The sequence below is a fragment of the Lithobates pipiens genome, unplaced genomic scaffold (genome assembly GCF_037356315.1).
Source record: "Lithobates pipiens isolate NorthernLeopardFrog02 unplaced genomic scaffold, aLitPip1_a1.2 Scaffold_13, whole genome shotgun sequence".
NCBI lineage: Eukaryota > Metazoa > Chordata > Amphibia > Anura > Ranidae > Lithobates > Lithobates pipiens.
The window spans coordinates 499,012,551-499,027,268 of NW_027507718.1; the positions used below are offsets into that span (position 1 = coordinate 499,012,551).

At 42.8% G+C, this 14,718-nt stretch overlaps 1 pseudogene; it reads left to right on the forward strand.

Moving 5' to 3' along the window:
• The first annotated feature begins 9,555 nt into the window (after nucleotides 1–9,555).
• Nucleotides 9,556–9,726, forward strand: LOC143980001 (U2 spliceosomal RNA; annotated as a pseudogene).
• The last annotated feature ends 4,992 nt before the right edge of the window (nucleotides 9,727–14,718 follow it).

A 14,718-nucleotide genomic window follows, 5' to 3' on the forward strand; every position in this document is an offset into this window, starting at 1 on the left:
AAAAATTACTTTCTTTCTCAATTGTTCCTGAATTTCTTTGGGTCTCGGCATGATGTGTAGCTTTTAAGGATCTTCTGGTGGACCTTACTGTGTCAAGCAGCTCCTTTAAGTGATGCCTTGATTGTGAACAGGTGTGGCAATAATCAGGCCTGGGTGTGGCTAGAGAAATTGAACTCAGGTGTGGACAACCACAGTTATAGTATGTTTTAACAAGGGGGGCAATCACTTTTTCACACAGGGCCATGATGGTTTGGATTTTTTTTCACCTTTAATAATAAACACCTTCATTTACAAATTGCATTTTGTGTTTACTTGTGTTGTCCTTGACTATTGTTTAAATTGGTTTGATGTTCCGAAACACTTAAGTGTGACAAACATGCAAAGGAACAGGAAATGAGGAAGGGGGCAAACACTTTTTCACACCACTGTATATGGTGGTTTTTGATTTGGGCATGTTTTTTTTTTCTTTTTCTTTGTGAGATTTTTTTTTTCAACCAGACTAACTATGTAACTATGAAATTAACAACTTGTCGACTGCTGCGCTCCGATATACATCTTGTCAACTGCTGCGCTCCGATATACATCTTGTCGACTGCTGCGCTCCGATATACATCGGCACAATGGCAGTGGTCGGCAAATGGGTGTACCTCTACATCCCCTTTCATTGACGGGGCTAGCGTGACCATGCACATGGGACCCGCAAACTCGATGTCCGCCGGTGTCCTGGCGACCATGTCATGGAGCCGCAGAAAGGGGAGATGCCTATGTAAACTAGCATTTCCCCGTTCTGCCTAGTGACAATACAGAGATCATGTCATCGGGAGCAATGATCTTTGTCATGTCAGTGGTAGCCCACCCCCCCCCCCACAGTTAGAATCACTCCCTAGGACACAGTTAACCTCTTGATCGCCCACTAGTGTTAAACCCCTTCCCTGACAGTGTCATTTACACAGTAATAAGTGCATTTTTATAGCACTGATCGTTATATAAATGACAATGGTCCCAAAATAGTGTCAGAAGTGACGATGAATCCGCCACAATGTCGCAGTCACGATAAAAAAATCGCAAATCGCCGTCATTACTAATAAAAAAAATCCCCTATTTTGTAAACGCTATAACTTTTGCACAAACCAATCGATATACGTTTATTTTGATTTTATTTACCAAAAATATGTAGAAGAATACATATCAGTCTAAACTGAGGGTAAAAAATAGTTTTTTTATATATTTTTTGGGTATATTTATTATAGCAAAAAGTTAAAAATATTGTTTTTTTTCAAAATTGTCGCTCTTTTTGTTTATAGTGCAAAAAAAAAAAAGTAGAGGTGATCAAATACCACCAAAAGAAATCTCTATTTGTGGGGAAAAAAAAGGACGTCAACTTTGTTCGGGTACAATGTCACACGACCGCGCAGTTGTCAGTTAAAGCGACGCAGTGCCGAATCTCAAAAAGTGCTCTGGTCAGGAAGGGGGTAAAATCTTCCGGGGCTGAAGCGGTTAAACAGGCTCCACACCACCCACAAAAGTATCACCAGGCTTTACAACAAAAAGGGTTTTCATACTGTTTTGTAGCAAAGTATATGGAAATGGTATGAAAAATACATACTGTGGATAGGATTTCTTTATTTTTTAATGTGGGGAGTGACATTAGCAAAATGTATATGTATATGCTGACAGTAGTTTAGCTGTGCCTAAGTCGGAGAAGAAGACTCTGTTCCAGACATTTGTCTACAAATCTTACATTCTGTTTTGTGCAATTTTGACATTTACTACAGCAGCCCTATATAAATTAAAATGTAATCAAGGTATTTTATAATGAAAGATTTGGTAACTTTACATAACCAAAAGTGAATATCTTAATTCCATGACCATTTTTTTATTTACCTGTCCTATCAATACTAGTTTATTTGAAAGACATTCCGTTTAACAACGCTGCTTTTATAAATGTTTTACTTTTCTCATATCCTTTTTTTTTTTTTATTTGCATGGAAATAAGCATAATTAGAGAATCTAAATCATGTAAAGATGGTAACATTTTAACTGGGACCTATTACATTAGAACATTGAAGTTGCACCTGTGCATTAAACGACTTCAGCACATCTGCTGGATGCTGGTAGTTTGCATTGATGTTTAAAGTTGTAAACAAGCATGAAATGAATCATTGCATCTGCAGAAATTTTAAAATTAAAATGAGAATTGTGTCACATCTGTTACCAGGAACATGTACTGGTATACTGTAAGCTGTAGGATTTCTTAAAGATGTCCTATGGGTCCTAATGGTAAGATAAGGCAGAAAGATTGTCAGCTTCTGCGGCCAAAGGTGCATGTGTACATAAAATGGAACTCTAGTCAAATATTTTTGGCTGGGCTCATCTGCAGTGTATATTTTATTTATTTCAGGTACTTGGACACTTCGGGATGCAGTGCCCACAGAAGGAATGGAATGCAAAACTTCTTTCAGAACTCTTGAAAGTGTTGCAAAAGTTATTCTCAAACCAGAAGGCGGGAAACTTTCAGGGGTCTCAGTGAAGGAGTATTCTTGGAACCCCCGAAAAGAAACAGAGCTCCAAGATGGATAAAAGGAGGAAGGTTAAGAAGAGACACTAGAAGAAAGGCCTGGGGTTGACACTTTTGTCACGCGCGCACTCAGGTAACCCATCACCGGGTTTGGGAACGTGGACACAGAAGGTCAATGTCTTATCGCTGTAAGCCTTCTCAGAGTAAGGCAATGAGAGATCACAGACCCCCTTTTACTGGAAACAACTTGGAGAGCTTACCAGAAAGGTTAGTGTGGCCATCCCCAATTGTATCCGTACAGGTTGAGGGCATTTACACTAGGGCCCTGTTGGATACTGGGGCTCAGGCCACGCTTCTAAACAGAGACTTTTATGACAAATACCTGAGACACATTCCTCTATGCAACCTTGAAGAACTAGAGATCTGGGGAATTGGAACTGCCAAATGCCCATATGATGGGTACATCCCCATCCAGATAGTGGTTGGACCGGCAGCCGTTGAGAAAGAAGAAGTGCTAAGAATCTAGCAGTTGTGTACCGCAGGCCACCCAGGGCTGGCCGGACTCCATACTGATTGGGACAAACACCAACTTGGTGAGGAGGCTGTTGTCGTCTGTGCTGGGAGAAGATGATTCCAGTCCCAATAAGATTCACCCTAAGTTACTTCAAGCCTGCTGATGCGTAGCCAAGGAACATAGCGCCCCTGCCGAGGGAGTGAGACATCTGTGAAAGTTGAAAACCAGGGAGAGAGTGTTGCAGCCTGGAGAAGTTGCTTGCCTGAAGGCTACAGTCAAGTTGACCTGGGATCAACCCGGCCCCTTCGTTGGGTCAGAGACTGATGAACAGGCTCAAACTTCTGGAATAGAGATGGTCCCTGAGTTAGTTCCTACTAAGGACCTGTCCTGAACTGGGAAGAAGGTGCCTTTCAGTCTTGATATGTTACAAATCATCCAATTACTTTAGGAGTATGTATGCTGGTGGGGCGAGTGAGTGCAGCCACTCCTGTGCTCCCTGAAGAGGCTGCTGAGAAAGAAGCTAGTCAGAACATGCAGAAGGAAATCCAGTATTGTACTGAAGCTTTGCTCTCTGCATGGCAGCGAAGAATGAAGTCGCAACTGGCTAGATGGGAGAGGATTTTCTCAAAGAATGACTTTGATGTAGAATGTGTCAAGAGCGCTCAGCATCAAATCTGGTTGCAAGAACACAAGGTCTTTTAAGAACGAGCCTGGAGAATATCTCTCAGTGACTTGGAAGACCTTCAGAAGCAGTTGACAGGGTTGAAGAGGTCCGAGGGTATTCAAGAGTATAGAAGCCTGTATTTCTCTCCTATCATGATGGTGTGGAAGAAGAATGGGTCATTGCGTATGTGCACTGGTTACTGCATTTTGAATCGCTGTACTGTTCCTGTTGCCCTCCAGTGTCTTACTGGGGCTAAATGGTTCAGTGTACTTGACTTGAAGAGTTGGCACTAACAAATCCCCTAGACGACATCATTGTGTTCAGGAAGACTTTGGAAGAGCATGAAGCCTGGTTGGGAAAGATCTTTGCATGGCTCCATGAAGAAGAGTTAAAACTGTTGTTGGAAAAGTGCCAGTTCTACAGAACTTCTGTTACATACGTGGGTCATGTCGTCTCTGCTGGAGGGGTAGTCATGGACCTGAAGAAGTTAGAGGCTGCCACCATATGGCCTAGGCCAAGGACTGTACCTGAATTGAGATCCTTCCTGGGATTCCGCTCCTGCTACTAGAAGTTTGTGGCAAACTTTTCAAGGATTGCTCGGCCTCTCAATGAGTTGTTGCAAGTGGCCACAGGAGAAGGAGAGAATGAGTCTAAAGGGAAGAAGTCTGGTTGTCACAAGAGAGGAGAGTCGGTGCAAGAACAATGGACTTCCTAGTGTGTAGAAGCATTTTGGCATCTGAAGAAGAGTCTTACTGAACCTCCACTGTTGGCTTATGCTGACCCTGCCAGGCCTTACGAACTTCATGTAGATGCCAGTAGAGATGGTCTGGGAGAGATTCTCTATCAAGAACAAGATGGTGGTCTCAGACCAGTGGCTTACAGTAGCTCACAAAAGTGAGTACACCCCTCATATTTTTGTAAATATTTTGTTATATCTTTTCATGTGACAACATTGAAGAAATTACACTTTGCTACAATGTAAAGTAGTGCGTGTACAGCTTGTATAACAGTGTAAATATGCAGTCCATCACCTTTACCCTCTGCTTCTTTAGCAAGGCAGTGGTCATCTTGGAGGTGTATTTGGGGGCGTTATGTTGGAATACTACCCCATGGCCCAGTCTCCGAAGGGAGGGGATCATGCTCTGCTTCAGCATGTCACAGTACATGTTGGCATTCATGGTTCCCTCGATGAACTGTAGCTCCCCACTGCCGGCGGCACTCATGTAGCCCCAGACCATGACACTTCCAACATGCTTGACTGTAGGCAAGACACACTTATCTTTGTACTCCTCACCTGGTTGCCGCCACACACACTTGACACAATCTGAACCAAATAAGTTTATCTTGGTCTCATCAGACCACAGGACATGGACATTTCAGTAATCCATGTCCTTAGTCTGCTTGTCTTCAGCAAACTATTTGCTGGATTTCTTGTACATCATCTTTAGAAGAGGCTTCCTTCTGGGATGACAGACCAATTTGATGCAGTGTATGGCATATGGTCTGAGCCAGGGGTCAAGTCCTGGGCAAAAAAGTGTGGGAACTCCCACCCAAGATCCACTCCCCCACCAAAAAAAAAAAAGAAATGATACGCTCATATGCATATATATTTCACAGAAAATACAGTGCAAAATGTATTGTAAAGTGCCAGTTTACAAAAACAAAATAAGTTAACTTGTCAAACTAACAGAATAACCACCACAAGAAAGGAGGGGGACAGCAGAACGCAGGGGGACAGCAGAACGGAGGGGGTCATGGAGGAAAACTGGAGGGGGACAGCAGCAGATAGGAGGGGGGCAGCAGCAGAATGGAAGGGGGCAGCAGCAGAACGGAGGGGGACAGTAGCAGAACAGAGGGGGACAGCAGCAGAACGGAGAGAAACAGTAGCAGAAGGGAGGGGGACAGCAGAACAGAGGGGGACATGGAGGAAAATAGCTAACTGGGAACAATTTGGACAATTTCACTTAGGGGTGTACTCACTTTTGTTGCCAGCAGTTTAGACACGAATGGCTGTGTTTTGAGTTATTGTGAGGGGACAGCAAATTTACACCGTTATACAAGCTGTACACTCACTACTTTACATTGTAGCAAAGTGTAATTTCTTCAGTGTGTGTTGTCTAGGGATGAGCTGAACACCCCCCCCCCATTCGGTTCACACCAGAACATACGAACAGGCAAAAAATTTGTTCGAACACATGAACACCATTAAAGTCTTTAGGACAGAAACATGAATAATCAAAAGTGCTAATTTTAAAGACTTATATGCATGGTATTGTCATAAAAAGTGTTTGGGGACCTGGGTCCTGCCCCAGGGGACATGTATCAATGCAAAAAAAGTTTTAAAAACTTCAGTTTTTTTCAAGAGCAGTGATTTTAATAATGCTTAAAGTGAAACAATAAAAGTGTAATATTCCTTTAAATATCGTACCTGGGGGGTGTCTATAGTATGCCTGTAAAGGGGCGCATGTTTCTGTGTCTGACAGCAAAATTACATTTCTAAAGGAAAAAAAAAGTAATTTAAAACTACTCACAGCTATAATGAATTGTTGGTCTGCAATACACATAAAATTTCATTGATAAAAATGGCATGGGGATTTCTCCACAGGGGAACCCCGAACCAAAATGAAAAAAAAAATGCGTGGGGGTCCCCCTAAATTTCATACCAGGCCCTTCAGGTCTAGTATGGATATTAACGGGACCCCTCACCCAAAAAAATTTTTTAAATGGCGTGGGGTCCCCCAAAAAATCCATACCAGACCCTTAACATGGGGACAAGGTGCTTTGAGGGGCTACCTCAATGCACCCTCCCAATGTTGAGGGCATGTGGCCTGGTACAGTTCAGGATGGGGACGCTCTCTCGCCCCCCCTTTTCCTGCGGCCTGCCAGGTTGCGTGCTCGGATAAGGGTCTGGTATGGATTTTTGGGGGGACCCCACGCCATTTAAAAAAAAATGATGCGGGGTTCCCCTTAAAATCCATACCAGACCTGAAGGGTCTGGTATGGATTTTGAGGGGGACCTCCATGCCATTTTTTGTTAAATTTTGGCATGGGGTTCCCCTTACTATCCATACCAGACCTGAAGGGCCTGGTATGGAATTTAAGTGGACCCCCACGCATTATTTTTTTTCAATTTTGGTTCGTGGTTCCCTGTGGGGAAATCCCCATGCCGTTTTTATCAATGAACTTTTATGTGTATTGCGGACTGACAATTCATTACAGCCGCAAGTAGTTTTAAATTACTTTTTTTTTCCTTTAGAAATGTCTTTTTGCTGTCAGACTGTTCTAAATACGAGAAACATGAGCCACTTTACAGGCATACTATAGACACCCCCCCCCGGTACGAAATTTAAAGGAATATTACACTTTTATTGTTTCACTTTAAGCATTACTAAAATCACTGCTCCCGAAAAAACTGCAGTTTTAAAACTTTTTTTTGCATTGATACATGTCCCCTGGGGCAGGACCCAGGTCCTCAAACACTTTTTATGACAATACCATGCATATAAGCCTTTAAAATTAGCACTTTTTATTTCTCCCATAGACTTTTAAAGGGTGTTCCACAGCTTTCGAATTTTCCACAAACACCCAAAATTGTTTGCTCTTAGGCGAACTGGAGAACAGCCAATGTTCGTGTCCAACATGAGTTTGACTCGAACATAAAGCTCATCCCTGTTGTTGTCACATGAAAAGATAGAATAAAATATTTACAAAAATGTGCGGGGTGTACTCACTTTTGTGAGATACTGTATGTGAGACGCAGTTTCACTCCATCAGAAGAAAATAATCCGGTCCACAAGTTGGAATTTCTGGCTCTCAAATGGGCTGTAGTAGACAAATTGAAGGATTACCTGCATAGGATTGTGTTTGTGTTGAAAACGGATAGTAATCCTTTAACTTATCTTCTGACTTCTGCCAAATTGGATGCAACATAGGTGACTGGCTGACCTTGCTGGATTACAATTCAGTTTAAAGTACCGATAGGGGGCAGGGAATCGAGATGCAGATGCCTTATCTCGTAGACCTTATCGACAGGAGGAGGAGCCAGGAGATTGGGCCTATGTTACTGCAGAAGGTATACAGACCTTGTGTCAAGGCAAGGCAAGGAGGTTGAATGGAAGTGTTGGAGTCAAATCCATAGGAGTTCACTCCTCAGGGATACCCAAATGCTATTGTGGGCTGACACAAGTATGAAGTGAGGGCCAGCCTTGGTTGTCTAAAAGAGATTTGAGGAAGGATCAGGATCAGTATCCACAATGCCATCTAGTTATAAGTTAGTTCACATACTCTAACGAACACTGTATGCAGACATCTATATCCTGTTCACATCTTTATAATCAGCAATCTCATTGGATACAATAATATTCTAGCCATATAGGAAAAATATGAAGTAAAATAAAATAAAGATACACCACAGATGAGTCAAATTTGCTATACCCTAACATCAATGATTAGGCTGTTCTAAATACTTTAAGGCTAGCTGAAGAATTGTCGAATTCCAAGGAGTAACACTTTAACCCTTTTATCCTCTCTTTATTCGCTCAAGTGAGTAAAGTTGTTTTTAGCACAAAGGGTCTGCTCTCACATTCTCTGGAACTCTATTTAAAGGAACCAGCCAATTTAACCACATTAGTTTGTATAATGTTTGTCATGTTGTACTGGTGTTAATGGTCTGTGAGTTGAGGAAACAGAAGGGACTGAACCTGACATAGCCAATTAAGTGTCAGTTCCTTACTCTTCTGCTGACCTGTTCACATAGGTTACTGTGGCAGAAACAGGGTCTGGCAAAATTGGGGCCAATTGTATGCTTAGGATTTCTCTTTATTATCAAAAAGTTACCAATTGAAAATAATGTTCATAAACATTGCTATATTGTTCAGATAAAAATACCGTTGCGGTATTCACTGTTATAGTTTACACTTTTGTGTGTCCCTTTTACCACAGCATATAAACTTGAACTGTTTCACTGGTATTGTGTATGTTTCTTATTATCATTGACAGTTGGTAAAAAAAAAAAGTCTGAACCCAGGGTGTCAGAGGTGAAGGAGGATTTTCAGAGTCAGGGAAACCAGTGGGGTATAAATTCTATCAGCGGCTCTTATGAGGGTAGCTCTACATAAAAAAAAAATGAAACATTGAAGTAACTGTGAAGATGTGCCTAGGTAGTTAATTTTCCACTAAAGTAACAATAAATACTAATAAACCAGATGAGAGTGACTATTATTTTCCTTTGACTTCTAATTCTTATAAATATTTAAACTCCAAACAGAACAATCAAAACATAATACCGATAAAAATGAGTCATTCATATTCATTCGTTTCTGAATATTCCATTAAGCAAAACAGCCACTTTCTCCAATTTGTCTAATGCTTCATTTCATGTCAGCAATGCTCTATTGCCCCCTTGGCATTGCGGGGATTAATAATTATGCTAAATTTAATTTTCTTATCATCTTCCTTTTCCACACTGCAGATTTAAAAATTAAGTCAACGAAAGTAAATCAATTGTGGCAAAAAGACAAAAAAAAAGAGTGTATTTGCATATATGTTATGCACAGGTCCATTGATTAACACATTCAAAGGCAATTTGCAAGGTCATAGATGAACTTATCCTGTTGTATTTTAAAACAATAGTTGTCGCAGTTTAGAAAATAGGAAATCTGTTTGTGTTTTCCAGCTGCAGGGGAACCTAAGTTCATGAAAAGTGGAAAGGAATTTCTTAGAGATTATACATAGACATTTTTAAAGAACCTCTATGACTAAGCCCCTGATGGAGTAAACATGTCAGAGGAGGTGGAGTATGGTCTAGTGGGAGGCAGTTTACTTGATATACAATGTATGCCAAATACAATTTATTTGAAAGCCTTTTCTCTGCCTTTTGGCTAAGACCAATTGTAGTATTTGTTCTTATCAGTGTCTAGTTGGGGTGTGTGCCCTCATTTTGGCCTTCTGGAAGGAATGGCTGCCTGTATAGTATCAGTGCTGGTATGATGTAGAAAAATGTAAAATAATGCATTTGGGTGGCAAAAATATGAATGCAGTTTATATACTGGGGGGAGAACTTCTGGGGGAATCTAGGATGGAAAAGGACCTGGAGGTCCTAGTAGATGATAGGCTCAGCAATGGAATGCAATGCCAAGCTGCTGCTATCAAAGCAAACAGAATATTGACATGCATTAAAAAGGGGATTCATTCCAGAGATAAAATAATTCTCCCACTCTACAAGACTCTGGTCCGGCCGCACCTAGAGTATGCTGTCCATTTCTGGGCACCAGTCCTCAGGAAGGATGTACTGGAAATGGAGCGAGTACAAAGAAGGACAACAAAGCTAATAAAGGGTCTGGAGAATATTAGTTATGAGGAAAGGTTGTGAGCACTGAACTATTCTCTCTGGAGAAGAGACGCTTGAGAGGGAAAATGATTTCAATATACAAATACCGTACTGGTGACCCCACAATAGGGATTAAACTTTTTCGTGGAAGGGAGTTTAACAAGACTCGTGGCCACTCATTAAAATTAGAAGAAAAGAGGTTTAACTTTAAACTATGTAGAGGGTTCTTTACTGTAAGTGTGGCAAGAACATGGAATTCCCTTCCACAGGCGGTGGTCTCAGCGGGGTGCATTGATAGTTTCAAAAAACAATTAGATAAGCACCTGAACGACCGCAACATACAGGGATATACAATGTAATACTGACATATAATCACATACTTAGGTTGTATTTGATGAACTTGTGTCTTTTTTCGACCTCACCTACTATGTAACTATGTGTAGCACTAACCCCCGAAGGAGCTGCTGGTTTGTTTGGGCTTACCGTTACATTCCCGGAGTTCGGAACATTTTTGTGTTAAAAGTCTCTTTCCTCCGTGTCCAGAAAAAAACAACCTGCTTCTTCCTCTCTTGCAACACACTCGCACGGTGCCTCGTGCAGGGAAACAAAACATGCTAGACTCCTCCCACTGGTTGCTTCGGCTGCGCAACTCATGGGCTTTTTCCAGGCTCCTCCCACGCTTACGCACCAACAGTGGATGTCCGTCATTTCACAAAATGGCGTAGTCAAAAAAAAAACACAACCCTCTGTCCTGTATTCACCAAGTGCACAGGTCTTTCTTTCGAGGGGTAATGGTAAATCCCAGACTGCGAGCCCCCACATGTAGCACTAACCCCCGAAGGAGCTGCTGGTTTGATTGGGCTTACCGTTACCTTCTTCTCCTTGATTTGCATCTAGGGGTTTCCCATGGTAGATGGCCCAGAAACTTTAGAGACTGACGACAGATCCGCTTAAAGGGATTTTTATTTGCAAAAATGTAGTTAACGAACAGTCTCTTAGTATAGGATAAGAGGGTTAGGAGGAAAGTTCAGGTACTCTTAGTGTCAAAGTCAATAATAAAGGACTTGCTTACTTTGACTGAATCCAGAGAATAGCCATTCACAGCTGGATGTTCACTCAAGTAGGATAGTCCCTCTCTCACAGGGCCTAGCACCCAACAAGGTTCTTAAATCAGAAATAAGTCTCTGCCACAGACTTTGTTGTAGAACATATAGGAAAAAGTCTCTGCCACAGACGTTGTTGTAGAACATGTAGGAATAAGTCTCTGCCACAGACTTTGTTGTAGAACATGTAGGAAACTAGGACTTGTAGAACACTCGTGTGGTACCAGTATCTTTCAGCCGGTTCGCGATACCCACAAGATTGGATTCACTTAGGTACCTCAGCCTCACCAGGCTCTTGCTAAGAAGCCAACCCGTATCTGGCCTTCTTCTGAAGAGTCCTCCCCTGGATAGCTACGAAGTTGCTGGGCCTCTCCACAACCAGAGACATGAAGGGACTACCTCTGAATACTTTCCTTAGTTTCCTTGCCTCGGGCTAGCCAGCCCTGAGACAAAGTCGGGTGGATCTGCACCCCAGGCCATAGCCTTCCTGGGGGCTGGTCAGGAGGACCAGGCTCATGGAGTCAGAACATACTTCTGGACCGGAACCCCTGAATCACATGACATCCGCATCTTAAGTAACCTCTCCCAGAAAGTACAGCAAGAGTGACACTCCCACTGGGCTGGCTCCAAGAGAAATTAACCTTACAGCACCCAACCAGACTGTGTTTCCATGCCTGCCAGAAGAGACAGTGCCCCCTATGACCAGGCTGAACACCCTACAGTCCAGTCAGACTGATGCTGAGGTCCAAATTTGGAATAATTATACGCAAACCAAACTGCAGTTCAGGTGTAGCATTAAATTTCAAAAAAACATAGCGCATGCTCTTCAGGAGCAGGCGCTACATATCTAACTATAGGATCCCTGAAGGTTTTTCCTGTAGGAACACAAACCAGGGCGCTCACTGGGTAAGATGGGGCTCAGGAGTAATTCCACAGTGACTAACTGGAGGGGCCCAGCTCCTCCACATTCTAATGGTGTTACCTGCTCTGGTCTTGGGGTGGGAAGGCAGAGAGCCCGCAGTGTCAGGTCCCCCTGGGAATTGGTCACCCCAAGAGTGCTCTTAGTATCAATTAAAGTGGAACCTCAGTATTTTTTTTCATCTTTTCATCTATTAAACCCCCTGCCCTTGTTGTTTTAACTTTGGATAGTAAGACATTTTTTTTTCTGCCAGTAAATACCTGATACAGCCCACTTCCTATTCCTTGTCTGGAAAAAAAAAGTCTAGGCTTATGACGTCATGCACAGCTGTCTCTCTCAGTCTAGTGGGAATTTGCCAGGAAGGGAGGGGGGGAGTCATAAGAGGGCCAATGAGACCTGCAGCGCGTCAGCTGCCCACAGTTAAAATGACTGCAGCCAGTGTCAGTGGAGAGAGATTTCTGCAGCATATTTGTCAAGTACAGAATCACAGTATATATAAAATAATATGTAAAGTGGTTGGAGGGAAGCTTCAGAATGGCAAAGATGTTTTTATTACAAATGTGAGCAAACTGCAGTTCCTCTTTATGCATGGGAAACCCACAGTGAGAATAAGCACATGACCATATCACCTGTTGCTTTTTCTGAACAGCTCCTCTTGGATTATACACTTTTGTGCACTATGGGTTAATCTAGAGGGGGAAGGATGTGGGGCCATTAGGTTCCTACCTCCCTTGGACTGGGTGGGGTCTCTCTTCTTGTGAGACCCTCACCTAGTACTCGATGGTTGGCTTCAACTGACCATGAGTCCAAAAAATACATGCTAATTTACCTCTTCCCCACCACCGCACAACAATATATATCGGCAGAATGACACAGGTGGGCAAAAGAGCGTACAAGTGCGTCCCCTTTAAGAAGCTGCATTGTGGGCATGCGTATGCCCGCCGCTTGCTCTATGACTGTGACCGCGGGTCCCGCGGACTTGATGTCCGCCGAGTGCCCGCAATCGTGTCATGGAGCAGAAGAATGGAGAGATGCCTTTATAAATATCACAGATCAGCTGCGGAGCTGTTCTGTTTCCCACCTTTACTGCTGTAGGTCGGCTGGCATCTGTTGTTCCACTATCTGGTGTTCAGCTGTGTGCACTCTGCAGCTATGGGTGTCACCTCCCATCACCTGTTGCCTAATATATGTTTCCTTCCCACTACTTCCTGTCCAGCCCCTCATCTATTTAAATCCCTTTCAAACCAGCTACTGATTGCTTGAGCAACATTTGTTTCTGAGCTCCCTTCGTGTAACCTGTTTTACCTGACCTCTCGTGAACTGATCTCTTGTGTACCGACCCGGCTTGTTCTGATTACGTTGTTTGCAGCCCTGACCTTGGCTCACTATCCGTCTCTCCTTTGCTTCATCCATCCATCCTTGTCTAACAGTGTCTTCTGGTACTTCCCTAGCGAGCAGGGTGAACCGGGGGGTCGTAACCTAGGGTTAGAATGCAGCTAAGCCCAAACCCTCATGAGGCGGTCCCTTGCGGAACACCAGCTGGCTCTTAGATTCCACGCCCTGGGGTATCCCGTGTCACCTGATCACCTGTGGGCTCACTGTAAGTAGTACCGTGACAATAAACAAGGCATTTCCCTGTTCTGCCAAGTGATATGACAGAGATAACTGCTCCCTGTCATCGGGAGCAGTAATTGCTGTCATGTGTATAGTAGCCCACCCCCCACAGATAAAATCACTCCCTTGGACACACTTAACCCCTTGATCACCCCATGGTGGTTAACCCCTTCCCTGCCAGTGTCATTTACACAGTAATAAGTGCATTTCTATAGCACTGATCGCTATATAAATGACAATGGTCCCAAAATAGTGTCAAAATTGTCTGATGTGTCCGCCATAATGTTGCAGTCTTGATAAAAATCGCAGATTGCCACCATTAATTAAAAAAAAAAATGCCATAAAACTATCCCCTATTTTGTAGATGCTATAACTTTTGCGCAAACCAATCAATATACACTTATTGCAATTTTTTTTAACAAAAATATGTAGAAGAATACATATCGGCCTAAACTGAGGAAAAACATTGCTTTTTTATATATTTTTGGGGGATATTTATTATAGCAAAAAGTAAAAAATATTGAGTTTTTTTCTAAATTTCTAAATTTCTAATTTTTTTTGTTTATAGCGCAAAAAAATAAAAACCGCAGAGGTGATCAAATACCACCAAAAGAAAACTTTATTTGTGGGGAAAAAATTACGTACATTTTTTTTTTGGGTGCAACGATGGACTAGATCTGATGATCTTCCCGACGGACTTTCGGCGGAGGTCCAACGGATTTTCCAAACGAGCAGACTTGCGTACACATGAACTGACTTTCCGGCAGACTAGGTCTGACGAATTTCCCGACGCCCCCCCCCCCACCCCAAAGCACCTTATCCCATTTTGATGAGGATAAGGGCCTCTTCCCGACAACCCTGGCCATTGGTGTCTGCAGGCGGGGGGCTTATCGGAATCTGGGAGTCCCCTTTAATAAGGGGGCCCCCAGATCCCGGCCCTCCACCCTATGTGAATGATTATGGGGTACATTATACCCCTACCCATTCACCTGGAAGAAAAAGTGTCAATAAAAAAACACACTACACAGGTTTTTAAAGTAGTTTATTAAGCAGCTCCA